This window comes from Cetorhinus maximus, chromosome 3, assembly GCF_964194155.1.
Source record: "Cetorhinus maximus chromosome 3, sCetMax3.hap1.1, whole genome shotgun sequence".
Lineage (NCBI taxonomy): Eukaryota > Metazoa > Chordata > Chondrichthyes > Lamniformes > Cetorhinidae > Cetorhinus > Cetorhinus maximus.
In genome coordinates, this window is record NC_135881.1 from 200,291,509 (window position 1) to 200,311,895 (window position 20,387).

The window sequence follows — 20,387 nt, forward strand, 5'->3', positions numbered from 1 at the left end:
TTTTTAATGGCGGATCGAAACACTATCCTGCCCGCGGATGAGTTTCACAAAAAATGCAAAAGCTGCCTGGCCTTTTCATCTGCCCGCTGACCATAAGGTTGGACGGGCAGTGGAAATTTTAAATCAATTGGATTGTTAATGGCCTTGATATGCCTTTGTCGTGCGAGTGCGCGATGATGTCGGGATGCTCACCCAACGTCATCGCACATCCTTTTACACTCGAGCGGGTCAGGCGCGCACCTGCCCACTCAGCGAAAAATCCAGCTTTATCTGTGGAACCCTCATCCTAGCTTATCCACCTCCATTTCAAAAGACTGTTTTACACCTACTCTTCTGATAATTTCAATCTTGTAGTCTAAGCATGTCTAGTCTAATTAAATCAGTCACTCAGACAGAATCATTCACAGGCACACCCATAAGCCCACAATAATATTATGAAAAGTATTATAGTTTCATGACATCAGTCTACTCTGTTCCTGAATGTAAATGTTATAATATTAACAAACTTAAACCGAACAGTTCTGACGGTCCTGGAAGGATGGTAACTCTGCAGTCATATCTTAAATACATTTTTCTGAGATGTAGCAATTAACATATTAGGAGTGAGTTACAAAGCAAGAGCAGCAATGCAAAATCAGACACTATCAGGTCACCTGAATTCCAAAACTGCGTGTTGTTTACAAATGAAGACACCAGGAAAATAAATACCTTGGAGGCAAAGAAATGTTTATACTTATTTAAGTGCAAAAAATATGTGACATCAAGGTGATACAAGGTTTTGAAGCACTAAAAGTGACATCAAGTGGCGGGAGATGGGTTGGTGCCCATAATCACCTACCCTGCTACATTGGGCATATTACTCTCAGTAATGCCAAGTGGAAAAGAGTTATTGTTGGGCTAATGTAGCACTCTGTCTCATGGCTAAATCATAGTTGTAATTCTGGAGACCTCGAGCAGTTTTACTGTCCTCATAGTTACAGTCAGTCCTGGAGCAAAATTTTGTAGGGCAGAATATCTGGGGGAAGTTCAGGAGCGGGTGCGTGCGGGTGCGCCTCCAATCGGTGCCCCCAATTGGGGGTGCGCTGCCATTTTACATGGGCGGGCCTTAATTGGCCCGCCCAGCATGACGTCCGTCAGGAAGCGCTATGCGCTCCGTGTGAGGTGGGGGGGGGGGGGAGTTCCCTAAACTGCGAGTGCGCTCTTTCACGGATGCACGTGAAAGAGCGCACTCATCTCCCCGTGGCTAAGTAAAATTTCCCTGACATGTCCCCTCATGTGACACTGTCACATGAGTTGGGACATGTCCATCACTTTTAATTAAACTTTTATTAAATTTTTAAAAACCTACATGAAATCTCATCCCGCCCGTGGATGAAGTTTCATGCTTTTTCCGAAGCTGACCTGAAAATTGAACCGACGCGGGGAGACGTCGGAAGTTCCGCCTGACGTCATCCAGTGTCAATTTACACGTCAGCAAGCGCGCCCCCCCTCCCAGTCGCTGACCTCAATATCCTGCCCATAGACCTCAGCAGAGAGTTTGCAGGCACTGGGGCATGTAATCACTTAAGGGCCAAATACCACCCTGGCCACAATTTTTCAGGTGGCGGACAAAGGCTGGCAACGAATTGGAAACCGGGAAAGTAACACTGTTCAGGCTTCAGAAGGGAAAGGGAGAGGAGGACGCCTCCTTTAGGGGCCCCCTGTTTTGATTGGAGGCCTCACAAACTCGAGACGCCTCCATGTTTCCCCTCTCCAATGTCCTGTCCACCTTGTCCCTGGATCCCTCTCATCTCCTTCACCAGGCCTGCCAGATAGGTCCTGGCGATACTGCAACCCCCACACCCACCCCATTAATCTTATGCCAAATTCCAATGATGAATGTTGTTGGGGACTGGATGCAGTCCCAATAGTAGCCATCACTCCTGGTGGCACTGGGACCAAAGAGCTGCTGGCCATCCAACTGGCCAGCAGCTCTTGGAGGCGAGATTTCCTCTTCAGATGGGGGCGGAAGTCCTGCCTCAAGATGATTAACATCCTAACGACAGGATTATGGGATTTGGCAGGAGAAGAAGATACGCCCACTTCTGCATCCGTCCATGGCACCTGCTCAGTGGATGTAAAATCCAGCCCCTGGTATTAGGAGGTGGTGGGTGGAGAGCATAGAAAATAACATTAATTAGAGACATTTGATACATCACAGAGGCTGACATTTTCTTCAAATGAGATCACAAACTACCATGAAGTCTTGGGCAACCCTCCCATGGTAAGTTTTTTCAGGGACTATTTTGTTTGATGGCAGGCGCACAATATTCCTGCCAATGGCAATGCACCGTAAAGGAGAAGAATACTGCACAATTTTTCAGTGGTCTCAAGAATGAGTTTCTTTGAAATGAGAGCAGTTCTTATGGAGGTAAGTAAGATACAAATTGCAATAGAATTGGTAAATTTTGACACAATTTCAAGTTAAACTATGAATGCAAGGCAAGGGGATATAGATGCAAAATAGAAAGGAGACTTGATGCCAAGGATCATAATCAATACTTGAAATGGAGGGCAAATCTCTGAAATCATGCAAGAGGCAGTTACTTGGCGTGGTGAGTTATTGATTAGTCTAAGGAAGGAGTTAGATAGTCAGAATGGCCTCCCTAATCTGTGTTTTGCTTTGTGATCCCTTTATTGTCCCTCAAGTTTTGTGAAAAGTACAGTAGAAATGGACCAGAGCATTCAGAGGTCAGAGGCCTTGGCTTGAAGGCTGTTCTCTTGGAGCCTCAGAAGCAATATAAAACTGTCTTTTGAGAAAGCAAACTGAAGCTGCCATGTCTGGCATCCAAATTAACAGGAGCTTTAAAGAAATTATTTTAGTGTGGAAAATTACCATGAGTTTTCTGTAAGAACAAATGAAGCTAATAAAATAATGAGTAGACAGTGTGGTGCCAGTAGTGCTCTGTTTTTACTTCTGTGTAACTTTGGTTGACAATCTGAAAGTAATTGGTGATGTCAAAGGAACACTTGTTATTAAAAGTAACGCAGGCTATTCAGAAAATCATATAGTGTAACACCAAATGTTATTAAAGACAGACACTTATTTATCTTCAAAGCCTTGCCACTATTTCAGCTATAACATAGTAACAGAGTAAAAACAAAAAACAACTGCGGATGCTGGAAATCCAAAACAAAAATCGAATTACCTGGAAAAACTCAGCAGGTCTGGCAGCATCGGTGGAGAAGAAAAGAGTCGACGTTTCGGGTCCACACGACCCTTCAACAGAACTCCAGGGTCGTGTGGACCCGAAACGTCGACTCTTTTCTTCTCCACCGGTGCTGCCAGACCTGCTGTGTTTTTCCAGGTAATTCGATTTTTGTTATAGTAATAGAGTAGGCTATTTGACTTATCAAGTCTCCATGACCATCTTTGTTAGCAGTGCAGCTTGGTAGGGTAATTTTCATCTTCAACGTTGACGTGGCAGGATGGATCATGGACCTTTTGCAGAACTCCTCTTGAGTTTCATTCTTTGTGACTTTGTGTTGCAAAAGAGAAGGCTTCAGTGAAGGCATGTCATGATGCTTCTTGCATTAAGTACTACTTTACACCATTCTGTGGTGCTGTTCCCCTTGCATGATAATGGCATACAGGATATGCCCTTGGCAAATGCCATGGCTGTTCTTGAGAAACAATGACTGAAAAATGGGGGTGAGGGTCCAAAAATCTGCAAATGGCTCAAAGCAGTCAAAAGCATTTGCAGGTGGCTGTGTGCAGAATGGTAAAATATCACTTGAAGAAGCATTTCATAGCTGTAGAAATCTGCATGTGGAATTTTCCTGTTACAAATTTTGCAATTTTGTGTGGATCCCCTGATCCCAGCAGCTGCTATACTTTAATAAGGGGGTATTCACACTGTGAATGCCCCCTTATTAGGAAAATCAGAGCTGTTATGCTGCTGGCTCTAACTTTGATGTGTGCAATTAAATCCAGTTCTGATCTGGCAAGCAGAAGACTCAATCCCAGCACCAGAAAATTTGGGAGAAGTGTTTTAAAGGTAGAAAACGGATGGAAGTGAATTCCACCATAGTCCCTTGTTAAAAATGTTTTTGCTGTTCCATTCCTGCATGCTAAATATTGTCAAAATCAGAGAAGAAATCCACCCCTTCTAATTTTTGTAAGATTAAGATTGCTGGATTTTTGTAAAGTCAGGGTATTAAGACCAGACTGGGTCAAAGTTAGAGCCAGTAGCATAGGAGCTCCGAGTTTCCTGGATTTGCACTGCGAGTGCCCCCCTATTAAAGTATAGCAACTGCTGTGATCATGGGATGCAGACAAAGCTACAAAGTTTGTGACATGAAATTTCCACATACAGATTTCTACAGCTATGAAATGCTTCTTCAAGTGGCATTATACCATTCTGAGCAAAGACAATAAAGCACATGGAACTAAGAAACAATTAGCCATGAGCAAATGGAATTATGGAACATTCTCATGGGACTGAATGGCCTAATCCATTCTTTCCTATATTCCCATGAGCCTTGTGGATATTTAATCCTCCCAGCTTCTGTGTAACGTTCTTTATGAACTTATATATCTGTATGGATTATTAGTCCCATTTAGCAGAGAAGAGAATTTTTTTTGTGATGATGAATGCACTGTCTAAAAGGAGGATGGAAGCGAATTCAATGATAACTTTCAAAAGTGAGTCAGGAATGCTTGAAGGTGGATAATTTGCCACACTTTGGTGAAAGTACGAAATACGATGGGCTGAATGCTCTCCTGAGCTGAATCATTCTGATCTATCTGTCTTTAAACGCATCAGTTGACTTTGCATCTGTGGCCTAGTGAGCCAGTGCATTTCACATTTTTTCAACCCTTTGAGTTAAGAATTTTTATCTGCACTGGCTTTTGACCAGTTTTGGTCAAATTCTAAGATAATAATTTCTTGTTTTGAGTTCTCTATTTAGCATATCAATTCCCTCCTTATTTTAAACACTTCAACTAGACCCTCCTCATCTCCAAGAAATGTAACTGAAATTTACTTGATTCTCATCAGTTCCTTCCTTTCAGGAATCATTCTGACGAGTCACTTTTTCATCAGAAAAGGAAGATGTCCAAATAGGTACAGTAGTAGATTTGCCTTAAAAAATGATTTTAGGTTAAGATGTTGAAGATGAACTTCTCTTTGTCCGTGATGAGGGAAGGAAAAGCCAGTATACGAAAGATCCATCCACCAATTCAATAACAGGCCATTGGTGATTTAGCCTGTACACATTAGGGTAAGGTTTGCCTGGTGGCTGAAATACTGCTTGAAATATGAATGTATGCAGGTCCTCAGACTGCTGGCAATAAGCAAGCAGTTTGACTCTAATGTTAGAAAATACACCTGAACAACAACTTGCATGTTTTTGGTGCCTTTAATATGGAAAAATGTCTCAAGATGTTTTGCAGAGACGTAATCAGAAAATAAATGCATGGTGATCACAAGGAGGAGATATTGGAGGGGTAACCAAAAGCTTGGTTGAAGAGTTGGATTTCAGGGAGGATCTGCAGGGAGGTTCAGAGTCAGAGATGCTTGGGAAGGGAATACCAGTGTGTGAGCCACATACAAGTGAAAGTACGGCCCCCGCTTTTGGAAGGAAAGGAGGAGGGGATACACAATAAGCCAGTGTCAGGAGAACAGTGAGTTCTGTGGTGGGGATGGGAGGAGTTTTTTGGGCTGCAGGAGATTATGCAAGTAAAGAAGGGGCAAGTCCATTAAGGGATTTAAACATGAGGATGCGAATTTTAAATTTTAGAAATTTGAGGACCAAGAGCCAATGTTAGTCAGCAAGAACAGGTATGCACATCCAGAAGTTCATCTGCAATGAACAGGCTCCTGATCTTGATCTAAACTCCATTCACCACCTAGAGCAATCACTACCTCCATCAGTGACACAAAGTGACTGCCATGTGTATGATCTTCAAGATGTGCTGCAGTAAGTCATCTAGACTTCATCCACAGTATCTATGAAAGCTGTGAGCGCAATCCGTGGAAGGACAAGGGCAGCAGGCACATGGGAACAAGTTCTTCTCCAAGTCGGCCACCATCCTGACTTGGAATTACATCGCCATTCCTTCATCATTGCTGGGTCAAAATTTGTGAACTGTACTCAACAGCATTGTGGGATCACCTTCACCACACTGAAGCAAGTTCAGGAAGCCAGGTCAGGACCACCTTCTCAAGGTCAGTTAGGGATGGGCAATAAATGCTGGCCTTGCCAACAATGCTCACATCTTGTGAATGAATAAAGAAAAACTTCAGTAGCACAGGAAACAAGTCAGAGAATTTTATTCATGTATTGGTGGAGAAGAGAGTATTCAGGGTTAGGAGAAAGTCCTTTTTGAGCCATGCTGGCATAAGATAATGGGCTGATGTGCTTTTAAGCAGAAAAAGAGAGCCGATTGATTAGGAAACCTTATTGAAATGAGGAAGGAGAGAGGGTGAGAGACCTTGAGACAAGGATAAGAGGGAAAGGCACCTTGTTGAATCGGGAACGGGGATATCTGACAACAGCAAAAGAGGGAAAAATTCTGTTGTGGAAGGCCATCTCCGACTCTTCTAGGAGTAGGTGAGAAGGGAGCCCATGTTCTAAAACATAAAACCCTGCAACTCAAGGTGGACAAAATCATGAAAGTATCCACTTTCACTGATACTTTTCATGAGTGGGTGTCTTTCAATAACATGTTCTGAACTGTTGCTTGTAAGAGATGCAATGAGAAAATATTTAGGTTAGATGATGGAATCTAACCCTTGCAATATTTATCTCTGAGTGAAACTTAAGCAGGATAAAGCTTTCTGTCAGAGTTCCAGAGATTAAATGCCTGAAAGAATCCTTTGAAGTCAGATAGTGTCGGACAGCTTCACCCATCAGTAGCATCGCAGTAATTTTATGGAAAAATTGGTAACCTGCCATGCAATTGGATTGCCAGGTTAGACAATAAAGTAAGTAGAACAGTCAGTCAATAATAATGATTACTCGAAAGAGATTTAATCACCAAAGTTCGATGGACCAAAGCTGTTTATTTAATTAGATGGCACAGAAGATTTACTTTTAATATGAAGGAACCTGATAGCACAGCAATTCAAGGGCCTGTTTTATGAGAAATTAACACTCCTTGCTTGAAAGGAGTAAATATTTGTTTATGTACTATAGCTAGGACCAAAACAGCTGGCTTGGTAGTATCAAAAATGGCAACATTCTTGTTTAACCAATCAACATTGATATCTGGCTGAGCCTATCTCCAGGATGATTCTCAGTAAAGCACCTGCAGGACAGAAGAGAGTATGGAGAGTGAGAAACGTTTTTAAAACTGTAACATGTACAACTGAATGTGTAGTATGAACAGGTAAACCATTTTGAGTCTTTTTTTATTGTGATGGAAAGCAGGGCTCCTGTGATTTACTTACATAACAATAATGGCACCTCCCTTCCTTAGCCTCTCCTCTTCCTTAAAAACTTTGCAGTCATCTATCCTAATTACCTCTTTATGTGGCTCTGTGTCAAATTTTGTTTGATAACATTCCTTTGAAGCGCCTTGGGTCATTTTACTATGTTAAAGGCGCTATACAAATGTAATTGCAAATATGAACATAGGAATTAGGAGCAGGAGTAGGCCACTCGGCCCTTTGAGCCTTCTCTGCCTTTCAATAAAATCATGGCTGATCTGATTGTAACCTCAGCTCCGAATTCCTGTCTACCCCCGCTAACCTTCCACCTCCTTGCTTATCAAGAATCTATCTATCCCTGCCTTAAAAATATTCAAAGACTCTGCTTCCAATGTCTTTTGAGGAAGAGAGTTCCAAAAACTCACAGCCCTCTTGAGAGAAAAAAATTCTCCTCAGCTCTGTCCTAAATGGGTGACCCCTTATTTTTGAACAGTGGCCCCTAGTGCTAGATTGTCCCAGAAGAGGAAACACACTCTCCACATTGACCCTGTCAGGACCCCTCAGGACCTTATATGTTTTAATCAAGTCACCTATACTCTTCTAAATTATAGCGGATACAAGCCTAGCCTGTCCAACCTTTCCTCATAAGACAACCCACCCAGTCCAGGTACTAGTTTAGTAAACCTTCTCTAAATTGCTTCCAATGCATTTACAGCCTTCCTTAAATAAGGAGACCAATACTGTACACAGTACTCCAAATGTGGTCTCACCAATGCCCTGTATAACTGAAGCATGACCTCCATTCTTTTGTATTCAATTCCCCTCACAATAAATGATAACATTCTATTAGCTTTCCTAACTACTTGCTGTACCTGCATAGTAACATTTTGTGATTCATGCACTAGGACACCCAGATCCCTCTGCATCTCAGAGCCATACAATCTCTCATCATTTAGATAGTATGCTTTTTAAAAAATTTTCCTGGCAAAATGGACAATTTCACACTTTCCCACATTATACCCCATTTGCCAGGTCTTTGCTCACCCACTTAACCTATCTATATCCCTTTGTAGCCTCCTTGTGTCCTCTTCGCATCTTGCTATCCTACCTATCTTTTTGTCATAAGATCATAAGATGTAGGAACAGAAGTAGGCCATTCGGCCCATCGAGTCTGCTCCGCGATTCAATGAGATCATGGCTGATCTGATAATCCTCAACTCCACTTTCCTGCCTTTTCCCCATAACCCTTGATTCCATTACTGATTAAAAATCTGTCTATATCAGCCTTGAATATACATAACGACCCAGCCTCTACAGCCCTATGCAGTAAAAAATTCCACAGATTCATCAGCAAATTTAGCAACCATACCTTCAGTCCCTTCATCCAAGTCATTTTTATAAATTGTAAGAAGTTAAGGCCCCAGCACTGACCCCTGTGGCACACCACTCGTTACATCCTGCCAACCAAAAAAAGACCCATTTATGCCTACCCTCTGTTTTCTGTTAGCTAGCCAATCTTCTGTTTGTTCAGAAAAGGCTGTAAAGATAACACAGCAACCACTGGCCAATCAGTTTAATTTCTCTGGTGGGAAAACTTATAGAAACAATAATTGGGGACAAAGTTAATAGTCAGATGGACAAATGTGGGTTAATTAAGGAAAGCCAGCATGGATTTATCAAGGGAAAATTGTGTTTAACTAAGTTAGTGGAGTTTTTTGAAGAAGTAACAGAGAGACTTGATGAGGGCAATGCTGTTGATGTGGTGTACATGGACTTCCAAAAGGCATTTGATACAATGCCGCACAACAGACATGAGCAAAGTTATAGCTCATGGAACAAAAGAAACAGTAGCAATATGGATACAAAATTGGCTGAGTGACACAAAACAGAGAGTAGTGGTTAATGGATGTTTCTCAAGCTGGAGGGAGGTTTGTAGTGGAGTTCCCTAGGTGTCAGTGTTGGGGCTCTTGCTGTTCCTGATGTACAGAGCACAATTTCAAAATTTGTGGATGATACAAACCTTGGAAACATAGTTAACTGTGAGGAGGATAATGTAGAACTAGAAAAGAACATTAACAAGTTGGTGGAACGGGTGGACAAGTGGCAGCTGAAGTTCAATGCAGAGAAATGTGCAATGATTCATTTTGGTAGGAAGACCATGAAAAAAAAATCAAATAAAGGATACAACGCTGAAGGGAGTGCAGCAGCAAAGGGACCTTGGTGTATATGTGCATAAACCACATTTAGGACAGGTTGAGAGCGCGGTTAATAAGCATACGGTACCCTAGACTTTATTAATAGGCATAGAATACAAGAGCAAGGAGGTTATGTTGAACTTGTATAAGACGTTAGTTCGGCTTCGTCTTGAGTATTGTGTCCAGTTCTGGGCGCCTCACTTTAGGAAAGATGTGAAGGCATTGGAGAGGGTGCAGAAAAGATTCACAAGAATGGTTCCAGGGATGAGAATCTATGGAGATAGTTTGGAGAAGTTGGAACTGTTTTCCTTCGGGAGGAAAAGACTGAGAGGAGATTTGATAGAGGCATTCAAAATCATGAGGGGTCTGGACAGAGTAGATAGGGAGAAATGGTTCCTACTCATGAAAGGATTGAGACGGAGAGGCCACAGATTTAAAGTAATTGGCAAAAAAAGCAATAGCGACGTGAGGAAAAACTTTTTCATGCAGTGAGTGGTTAAGGTCTGGAATGCACTGAATGAGATTGTGGCGGAGGCAGTTTCAGTTGAGGCATTCAAAAGGGAATTAGACTTTTATCTGAAACGAAGATTGTGCAGGGTAATGGGGAGAAAGTGTGGGAATGGCACAAGGTTATTTGCTCATTTGGAGAGCTGGTGCAGACACGGTGGGCCCAATGGCTGCCTTCTGCGCTACAACAATTGTGTAAGTTGTTGTACTTTTTAAAAAAATCATATGTGGAGCTCTTTGAAGAGATTTGACAAAAGGCATCATATCAATCAAATTTTTTTCCATCAATATTGAGTTTTATTTTCATTGCATGTGACAGAGGAATAGCGACTACTGTGTGTAGTGTAAATTTCTCCCTGGTAAACTTACGGATTATGAATTCCTGTATCACTCTTTCTGAAGTCATCATTTGTAATTTAAACATTGATTTGTTTTTCTTTGTCCTGTCAGCATCATAAAATTGAAATATCGCAGTTCTGGTATAGAAAACATAATCAGGAGTAGAAAAATACTGAGCTTATACTCTTTTTTTAAAAACATATGTCACCCAGGTTCAAAATTAATTAATACAATGTTATCAGTAACTTGCTATGAATAACATGAAACAGAAACAGCTATGAGGTGACTCCCTTGTTCACTTTTACAGAAAAAATGTCACTATCACTCCCAACTTAAATTCAATCAGACTGCTCCAGTAGTTCAGGCAGTGAGTGCACAGCCTGGTGTGGCATTGAGCTTTGCAAAACAATAGGGTCCCAAGTGCATTCCATAATCCGCACTTGGTTAGCTGTTCTCAACTGGGATAGTAGAGGAATTACTGCAGTTGACGTTTGTGCCCTGGGCTGGGGGAGGGAGAGAGTTATATGTTACCACTAAGGCAAAGAAAGCACATGTGGTTGTTGGTTGAAGACTGGATTAGACACTGGTGAATACAGTGGATAGGACGAGAGAATTGAAGGAGATAAAGTGATTGCATTCAACTGTCTCTTGAAATATATTCCTATAGTTTAAAAAAAATATTACTATAGAATCATAGAATAGTTACAGCACAGAAGGAGGCCATTCATCCTGTTGTGTCCATGTTGGCTCGGCATGTGCAACCCGCCTAGTCCCGCGCCCTTGTCTTTCCCCATAGCCCAGCAGTTTTTTTGCTTTAGATAATTATCCAATTCCCTTTTGACATACAAGATTGAATCTGACTCTCAGGCAGTGCATTTCAGATCCTAACCGTTTGCTGAGGAAAAAGATTTTCCTCATGTTGCCATTGCTTCTTTTCCCATTTACCTTAAATCAGTGTCCTCTGGTTCTTGGTCCTTTCGCCAAAGGGAATAGTTTCTCCCTACCTACCCTGTCCAAACCCAGTATCATTTTGCACACCTATATCAAATCTCTTATTCTTCTCTTCTCCAAGGAGTACAGCCCCAGTTTCTCCAATGTATCCACACAATGGAAGTTCTTCTTCCCTGGAACCATTCTCATGAATTATTATTGAACCCTGTCTAATTTCTTCAAACTTCCCTCAACCGTGGTACTCAGAACTGGACAAACACTCCAGTTGGGGCTGAACCAGTGTATTATACAGCTTTATCATATCTTCCTTTTGTACTCTATGCCCCTATTTATAAAGCCGAGGATCCCAAGTGTTATTAACCGCTCTCTGAACCTGTCCTGCCACCTTCAATAATTTGTAAGCTTATACCCCCAGATCCCTCTGTTTCTGCACCCCGTTTAGAATTGTATCCTTTATTTTATATTGTCTGTATGTGTTCTTTCTACCAAAATGATCCACTTCATATTTCTCTGCATTAAATTTCATCTGCACTTGTCCACCCATTCTTCCAGCCTGACTGCGTGTCCTTTTGAAATTTTTCACTATCCTCCTCACAGTTCACAAAACTTCCAGGTTTTGTGTCATCGCGAATTTTGAAATTGTGCCCTGTATACCCAAGTCTAGATCATTAATATATTTCAAGAAAGCAGGGGTCCTAACATGGACCCCTGGGAAACCCCACTTTATATCTTCTGCTAGTTCAAGAAACAACTGTGCATCACTGCTCTGTTTCCTGTCACACCTGTCACACAACTTCATAACTATGCTGCCACTGATCCTTTTATTCCATGAGCTATAAATTTACTGACAAGCCTATTATGTGGCACTTTATCAAATACCTTTGGAAGTCCATGCACAACATATCAACTGCATTACCCTTGTCAACCCTTTCTGTCACCTCATCAAAATACTCCAGCAAGTTAGTTAAACACTATTTGCCTTTAAACCCATGCTGGCTTTTCTTAATTAATCCACATTTATCCAAGTGACAATCTTATTCTATATTTTCATTTGTAAAAGTTTTCCCACCACTGAGGTTAAACTTTTCTTTTATTCTTTAACGGGATGCGGGCATCACTGGCAAGGCCAACATTTGTTGCCCGTGCTTAATTACCCTTGGGAAGGTGATGGTGAGCCGCCTTCTTAAACCACTGTAGTCCATCTGGTGCAGGTACTCCCACAATGCTGTTAGGAAGGGAGTTCTTGGATTTTGATTCAGCAACAGTGAAGGAACGACGATATAGTTACAAGTCATGATGGTGCGTGGCTTGGAGGGGAACTTGTAGGTAGTGGTGTTTCCATGCGTTTGCTGCTCTGCCAAACTGGAATAGCCATATAAATACTGTGGCTATAAGAACAGGTCAGAGATTGGGAATTCTGAGGCGAGCTCACCTCCTGATTGCAAATTCAACGAGGACTACATCAAGCTTCTTGAAAGTTCCTAATTGAATCACCCTGAGTGGGGGATTCCCCTTTTAACATATCCAGTCAGCCTCCCTCTGTGACATTGTTTGAAGTTCACTACAAACTCAGAATCAATGGACTTCCAGGTTTAGTCTCCAAGTTTGCAATTCAGCAAAAGGAGAGCTGCAGAAAACTCATTATCTGCAAGTGGGTGTGCATCATCTATCTCCATTGTAAAGCAATGGCTTTGGACTTCCAAATCATTCTGGCTGGACAATACCAGTATTGGTCATGTGACCAAAACTGGCTGGGGATAGTGAGTTTTTATCTAAAGATGCAGAAAGACATGGGAGGTCTGCAGAGAATGTTGCAAGAAACAGCAGCTGCAGGCAAAGGCTGTATCATCTTTGCCTTTAAGAATCTGAAAGTTGTAAAATCTTAAAAAGCCCCCCACCCTGATTCCTAAATCCAAGTCTACCTGTAAAGAAATTGCACAAAGTGCTTGGCTTTGTGACCTGCTGAACATTCATCTTTTCAAGAGAAGCCTGCAATAATCCTGATACCCAACTATAGCTATTTGAACCCATCTAAACTACAATTCAAGAATGGAGAAGACTCCTTTCTTTACCAGGCCCACAATGACTGCTCTCCTACAAGGAGCCAGACACATGAACTATGAACTATTCTTTTCTTTACAACTTGTATAAGTACACTATTCTCTCTAGCTGTATTTTTTTCTCGCACATGTGTGTGTTTGAGGGCTGAGTGATTGATGAAAGGTTTACAGTTTTAGGGTGAATGCGTGAATAAATAATCCTCTTTATTTAAATTGGCAAAAGCTTGCTGCTGTTATTTATATTGATCACACACTCTGGGGCCTAAAAAACACACATCTTCTTCTCCAAAGACCACACTGATTGCGGGCAGTTAGGGAAAGGGCGTAAGGGTTTCAGTTTACTCCCAACCCCGCCCGTAACAGAACCCTGTCACCAATAACATTATTATAGGAACACTGTTTCTTTCAGGAATAGTGTACAATTAATCCACAAAGTGTGAGGAGAGGCAGCTTCAACGACTATGAAGTTAAAAGCGCATGCAAGATAAGGCATAAACGGCACCTCTTCTATGGAACACAGATAGCATTCATTTCTCAGCTTGAATGTGCAACCATCGGAGATGCTGTTTCCAGGAAGATGCCCTTTAAATCCTCATGATTTACCCTCAAATGTGCAGTCAACTCCAGATAAACATTTGCCTGATCCAAGGATAAAATTCTCATCTAACCATTCCCCTTACTTCCTGATTAATCAGGTATTCCGATCTTTGCACAGCTCTTGGTAAACTAGTTGCAGCAGAGTATTTGTAAGAAACTCAACCAAACTTATTTCAAATTCCATGCTTTCTTCTGCCTCCCTATTTTCTGAAGTTCACAAAAAGAATGCACTTACAGCTGTTTCTTTCAGCTGGGCACCCTGCACTGCAGTGAGTTACTGTTAAATTCAGCAGATGACTGAAATGCCTTGTGCTATGAATGGAATGAGCTGGTGAGTCATTTATCACGTATGCTGCACATTCCAGAGCTCTTGGTATTCTTCAATTTGTGATATCTTGTTGCATCTTGTGAAAAAGACAAACTGGTCTACTGCCAGTGTATGAAGTCAATTCTACATAATTGAGGCGCATCTGTTACTATAAGGTAAATCACTGTTCTTTACTTCGAGCTGACAGATTTGTGCATTGTATTTTCTAATGAGCTGTATACTGTCAATAGCCCATTTACAAGGGCTGATGATTCGTGATCAGTCTTTGTTTATTTTTCAAGAGTTTAGTTTGCATTTTTGAGATTTTTGTTTTTGGCTTTTCAATTTTGTCCCAGCAGAAGTCAAAATTGGGGTGAAGTAGACAAAAGGTTTTGGCCACCGAAGAAATAGATGCACAATTAATCTGGGAAAGAAATAAAACTCAGAATGAGTTATGTGTCTCTGGATGTGCTGTTATGGGTGCGAAATAGTTTTCAATCTTATACAGTCAGAATTATGGATTAATGAAGAGCTCCTGATTTAAATAAATATTTTATTTTTCTCCCATTATGGTGGCTTAACAGAATTTGGAAAATGAGCACCTTTCAAGTTTTATGTTCTATGGCATAGAACTCTAACATGTGACTTTACAGAATCATATAACAGAAGGAGACCATTTAGCCCATGGAACTGTCATCTTGCTGACCAAAAAAGGGCACCTAATAACTTGATGCCATTCTTTAGTAGCTGTTGAACCATGCGCTTCATAATGTGTATAAGTGGCCATTCTAAAGCTAACCCAAAACCCCATTTATATGGTAAGACTGCTGGTATTATGAATTTGTTTGATTTATACTTTGGGAAAATGTGGATCACTGCTTGCAACATTTGACAAGTGTGCACGTGTGACTTTAAAGCATTTGCGCATACATGATTATGCACATGCAACATTGCATGGATGTTGTGTTCACCACTTAGAAACCCTGTTTTTGGGCTACTTCCCGAAGCTGCCCATGCACTGAATAAAATGGGGATTAACATCACTGCCTCCCTCCCTGCCCCTGGCACTGTTAAGTCCACCTTGTGCAATGGTGTTCTGTGCCGCAGGATATGTATTTGCCACCTCATTTCTGTTATAGCTATGCCTCCATAAGTACGGTTGCCTCCAGAGGATTCGCTGTAACATAAATAGAGCATGAGTCAGGCACAGAGTCCGGCCTTCACTGTGACATTTAACAACCAAATCATACACTGCAACGCTGAAGGTATGTTACTGGTAAGAACACTAATTTCACAAAATTTCCCCATTTAGTAATGGCAAGTCATTGAGTGTGTCGTGTTTTATATGATGTTTATACTTGGCAAAAATATCAGAGATTCAAATATAAAAGCATTTCCAAGCTTGTTTGATTTTAAATAGTTTTCCATTATTTTGAAGTATGATAATGCAAGATCTACATTACTCTCCCTCAAGAAATTGCCTGATATATTAGGTGCGATATTTTGACTACCTCAGTTTAAAATATCTTAAAGATCATATGGAAGAGAGAAGCATGTGTATGTTTTGATTACTTAATAGTATAACCGCCTGGGAAAATAAAAAGGGAAATTTTGAAATGTCAAATTTTTCTGATACAGCAATGGCACTTTCTTTGGAAAAGCAGATATAGAAACTGTAAATGTTTTATCTTGTGAATGAATAAAAATCTAAGGCAGAATATATGCTTCTCCACAAGCTGATGATTTAGTGTAACTTTAATGGACCAGCTTTTTTTTTATTGCCTTTGGATCAATTTACAGCTTTATAATTTTAAATGCAATGTAATCCAGAAGAACACAAGAAAAGTAAGGGATGAAAACGACCATTCATCCCACTGAATCCCTTGTTCAAACAGTATAATGTTTCCAAGTTTGCATCCAGCTGTGTTTTGAGCACCACTGATGCCTGAGTTTCACCAAACACTTACACAGTAAGTGGGAATGACCTGGAACTCATTGCCTACGAGGGTCTTGGAAGTGGAGATGATCAATGATTTTAAAAGGAAACTGGATGGGCACTTGAGGGAAAGAAATATGCAGGGCTATGGGGCTAGATCGGAGGAGAGGAACTGATTGGATTCCTCTACAGAGAGCCTGCATGGACTTGAGGGGTAAAATGGCCTCCTTCTGTGCCATAATGACACATGAGGAATATTAAGCTCTTTTTGTAGCCCTACTGATCTCTGCGCTTGTCATAATTTTAGATAGCAAATGTTTAAAAAAATTGGAAACCCAACATTCTAACCAATATAAACTTTTGATTTGGCCAATTCCCAATGATTTCTACTATACATGGACATGTGTTTTCTTTAATTTAATTGCATCTCTGTTTTCTCACTTTTCTGGTGTCACTAGACTCGGTGCTTTTCACAACTAAGTGGACATTCAGCTGCTGAACCAGTCACTAGGGAGTACCTGAATTATAAGATTAGGGTGACCACATGTCCAACTTTGAATCCAATCATAGAAAGATTCAGCACAGAATGAGGCCATTCTGGCTATCATGTCTGCGTTAGCTCTTTAATAGAGCTATCCAATTAGTTCGACTCCCCTGGTTATTCCTCATAGCCCTGTTTGTTTTCCCCTTCAACTATTTATCCAATTCCTTTTTGAAAGTTACTATTGAATCTGCTTCAATCATCCTTCCAGGCAGAGCATTCCAGATCACAACAACTCGCTGTTTTCCTTGTGTCACTTTGGCTTCTTTTGCCAATTGTTTTTAATCTGTTGATAGTCTCATTTAGTGGTGCCTTTAGAGAATTGAAAACTAAACTGAAAAAGCCGAGTTTTTAGTTCCTGCGTTTTTGTTAAACTGATGTGTGCATGCACCAACAGTCCATGGGTGAACAGGCCTTTTTACACAGGTGTACATTGTTTTGTTATTGCCCTGTGTCCACATAGTTTGGTGCAGAAGGTGATAACTCGAAGAGAAATGGAGGTCAAACCTTTATTCCACAATTTTATTTTTTAATGGCCCAACATAGTTCTGCAACTACAGAAATTTAAGATCTTCAGAGCTATGTTAAATATAGTAGAGATGAGAGGAGCCATAGCTGTTGAAATGATGATGCAATGATGCAAGTGAATACATTAATCACATGCTTCTGCTGGTGATCTGATGCTTCATTTACCTGTTGCGTACTGTTTTGCCTTGATGATAGCTGAATTGCCCACTGTCAATATCCTGGAGGTTACCATTGACCAGAAACTGAACTGGACCAGCCATATAACTACTGTGGCTACAAGAGCATGCCTGAGGCTGGGATTTCTTCAGTGAGTAACTCACCTCCTGATTCCGCAAAGCCCGTCCGCCATCTACAAGGCACAAGTGAGGCATGTGACTTGCCTGGATGAGAGCAGCTCCAACGACACTCAAGAAGTTCGACATCATCCAGGACAAAGCTGCCCACTTGACTGGCACCCCATCCACCACCTTAAACATTCAATCTCTCCACCACCGGCACACTACAGCAGGAGTATGTACCATCTACAAGATGGACTGCAGCAAACCACCAAGGCTCCTTCAACAGCACCTTCCAAACCAATGACCTCTACCACCTCTAAGGACAAGGGCAGCAGATCCATGAGAACACTACCACCTGGAAGTTGCCTTCCAAGCCACACACTGTTGTAACTTGGAACTATATTATCGTTCCTTCATTATCATTGGGTCCTAGCTCCCTTCCTAACTGCACTGTGGGAATACCTACACCACATGGACTGCAGCGCTTGAAGAAGGCAGGTCACCACCAGCTTCTCAAGGGAAATTAGGGCAATAAATATTGAGCCAACAATGCCCATATCCCATGAAAAGAATTTTTTTTTTAAAGCACTCAAGGGACTTGAGGGCATAATCCAGGATTGAGGAATGCAAGTGTTGGAGCTCCTGTTTTTCAGATTAGACTTTAAATCAAGGCAATGTCTGGCAGCTGAGGTGAATGTGAAAGATCACATGACACCATTTGAAGTAAAGCAGCAGGGAGACTTATCTTGTTCTTTTGCCCAACATTGATCCTTCAACCAACACCACCAATACAGGCCATTTATTTTGTTTCTGTTGTGGGACGTCACTGAGTATAACTCATCTGCCATTTTTGAGAATGCGATCGGTGCTATTTAATTGCAAACTTTTTATTTCTTTGCCATCATACCATCAGCAACATCACTATGTTGTACATGTGTATAGCAGAGGTCAAACTGTAGATTGTAGCAATGCTGCAGATTTCTTAAGGGTGTAAAGTAATGAAGTGGTGATGAGAGCTCAGAGGAAGTTTCCTTTGTTGGAGAACCCCAATACGTTGGGCATGCGGTAGAATATTACAGCTTTCCAATCGAACAAGGTTTTTTAAAGGACCCCCCCCCCCCCCCCCAAAATCTCAATAAGTTGCCTAATGTTATTTTTGGACAGTTTGGCCAGCCCATTTAGTTTCATCACCTGTGCTGCAGTTGTTGCAAGTTAGAAACCGAGACATTGTTGATAGTGTACTATCCCGAGAGAAAAAAATTCTCATTACTAGACCCAATCAACAAGGTGTGTTTATATAGCTCTGTTTAACATAGAAAACTATGTCCCAAGGCACTTCATAGGGGCATGGGGAGAAAAGGTAGGCGCTGAGAGTGAGAGAGATTAGAAATGTTGAACGAAAAATTGGTGAAAGACATAGAGATTGGTTTTAAGGACTGTCTTGCAAGATTAGAGGAATGTGGAGACAGTGGAGAATGGGTTTTGGTGGGGGAGTTGGGGGGCAGTGGAGGAGTTCCAGAGTATGGGTCCTAGGTAATGGAAAGCATGGCTGCCTACGGTCAGCCAAAGAGAGTCAGAGGATTGGATGGTAATTGTCAATCATATTCAACAATAGTATTTGCATTTTCAACATGGCTCCATGATAGGTACAGGATTAGTAACCCTGAGGTAGGAGTGCAAATCCCACCATGGTAAATTGTGAAATGAAATTAAATTAATCTGGTAATTTGTGGTGAATTTGATCGCAAAAGAGTGTACGAATGTATTTCAAAGATGGGATTTCATCCCTAAATGTGACTCCAGTCCCACAATATACAGCTGAATTTTAAAGCCCTCTGAAGTGACCAATCATTCTAAGTTATGTAAAAACCAAAGCATAATAATTTAAGAAATAATAGCTTAAGAAATAAAGATATTGACAGGTTGTAGCTTTCTAGAATGAAATATTGAAAGTTAAAATGGAAGTTTATTTCTAGAAATACATTTCTTGGTTGAACTCAAATCAGCAAATAATGACAAATGGAAGTGCCAAAAAAAAGGGAATTAAGTAAGCAGAGAATGCTGAAGCTCAGGAATTTTTCGTTTTGACAAAATGCCACTATGACTGTTAAGACCATGGAGAAAAAGTGATGAAATAAGTTTACACCTGGCTTGTGCTAATCCAGTCTGTTTCTAAAGATAATATACTTTGTAACTTGAAGCTTAACACAAGGGATATGTCTTAGAGAGCTTTAGATCCGACAATGAGTGCCTTTTTATGCATCAAATGAATTTTGTATATTCTATCTTAGGTGTTTGAAAGGATCATGCATCTAGCCTAGTTCTGAAACTGAACCCCATCTAAGATTCACAGCATGGGTTATTATTGTGAAATGATACCTTTCTTTCACTGAGATTGTGTTTCGTAACAATCAGCGAGCAATTTTACAAATAATTTTGTATTTTTTTAAAATTAAGATATTACACTATAATGAAAATGATCAGTTACTTGACTCCTGGACTGTGCTGAGTTAACAATTGCAGCCTTGCAGAAATGGTACAATGAAAAGATTCCATGATACTCTTCAAAGAAAAGTGGGAAAGTTCACCCAATGTCCAGGCCAATGTTTATCCCCTCAACCCGCATCATGAAAGCAGATCGGTCATTATCGCATTGCTGTTTGTGGGAGCTTGCTGTGTGTGAATTGTTTGCCATGTTTCCTACATCACATCTGTGGCTGCACTTCAAACATGTAC

At 41.0% G+C, this 20,387-nt stretch overlaps 1 protein-coding gene across 5 annotated transcripts in view; it reads left to right on the forward strand.

The window, feature by feature from the left end:
* Positions 1-20,387, forward strand: part of ulk4 (unc-51 like kinase 4) — a 411,327-nt gene that overhangs the window by 238,486 nt on the left and 152,454 nt on the right. The window lies entirely within an intron of this gene.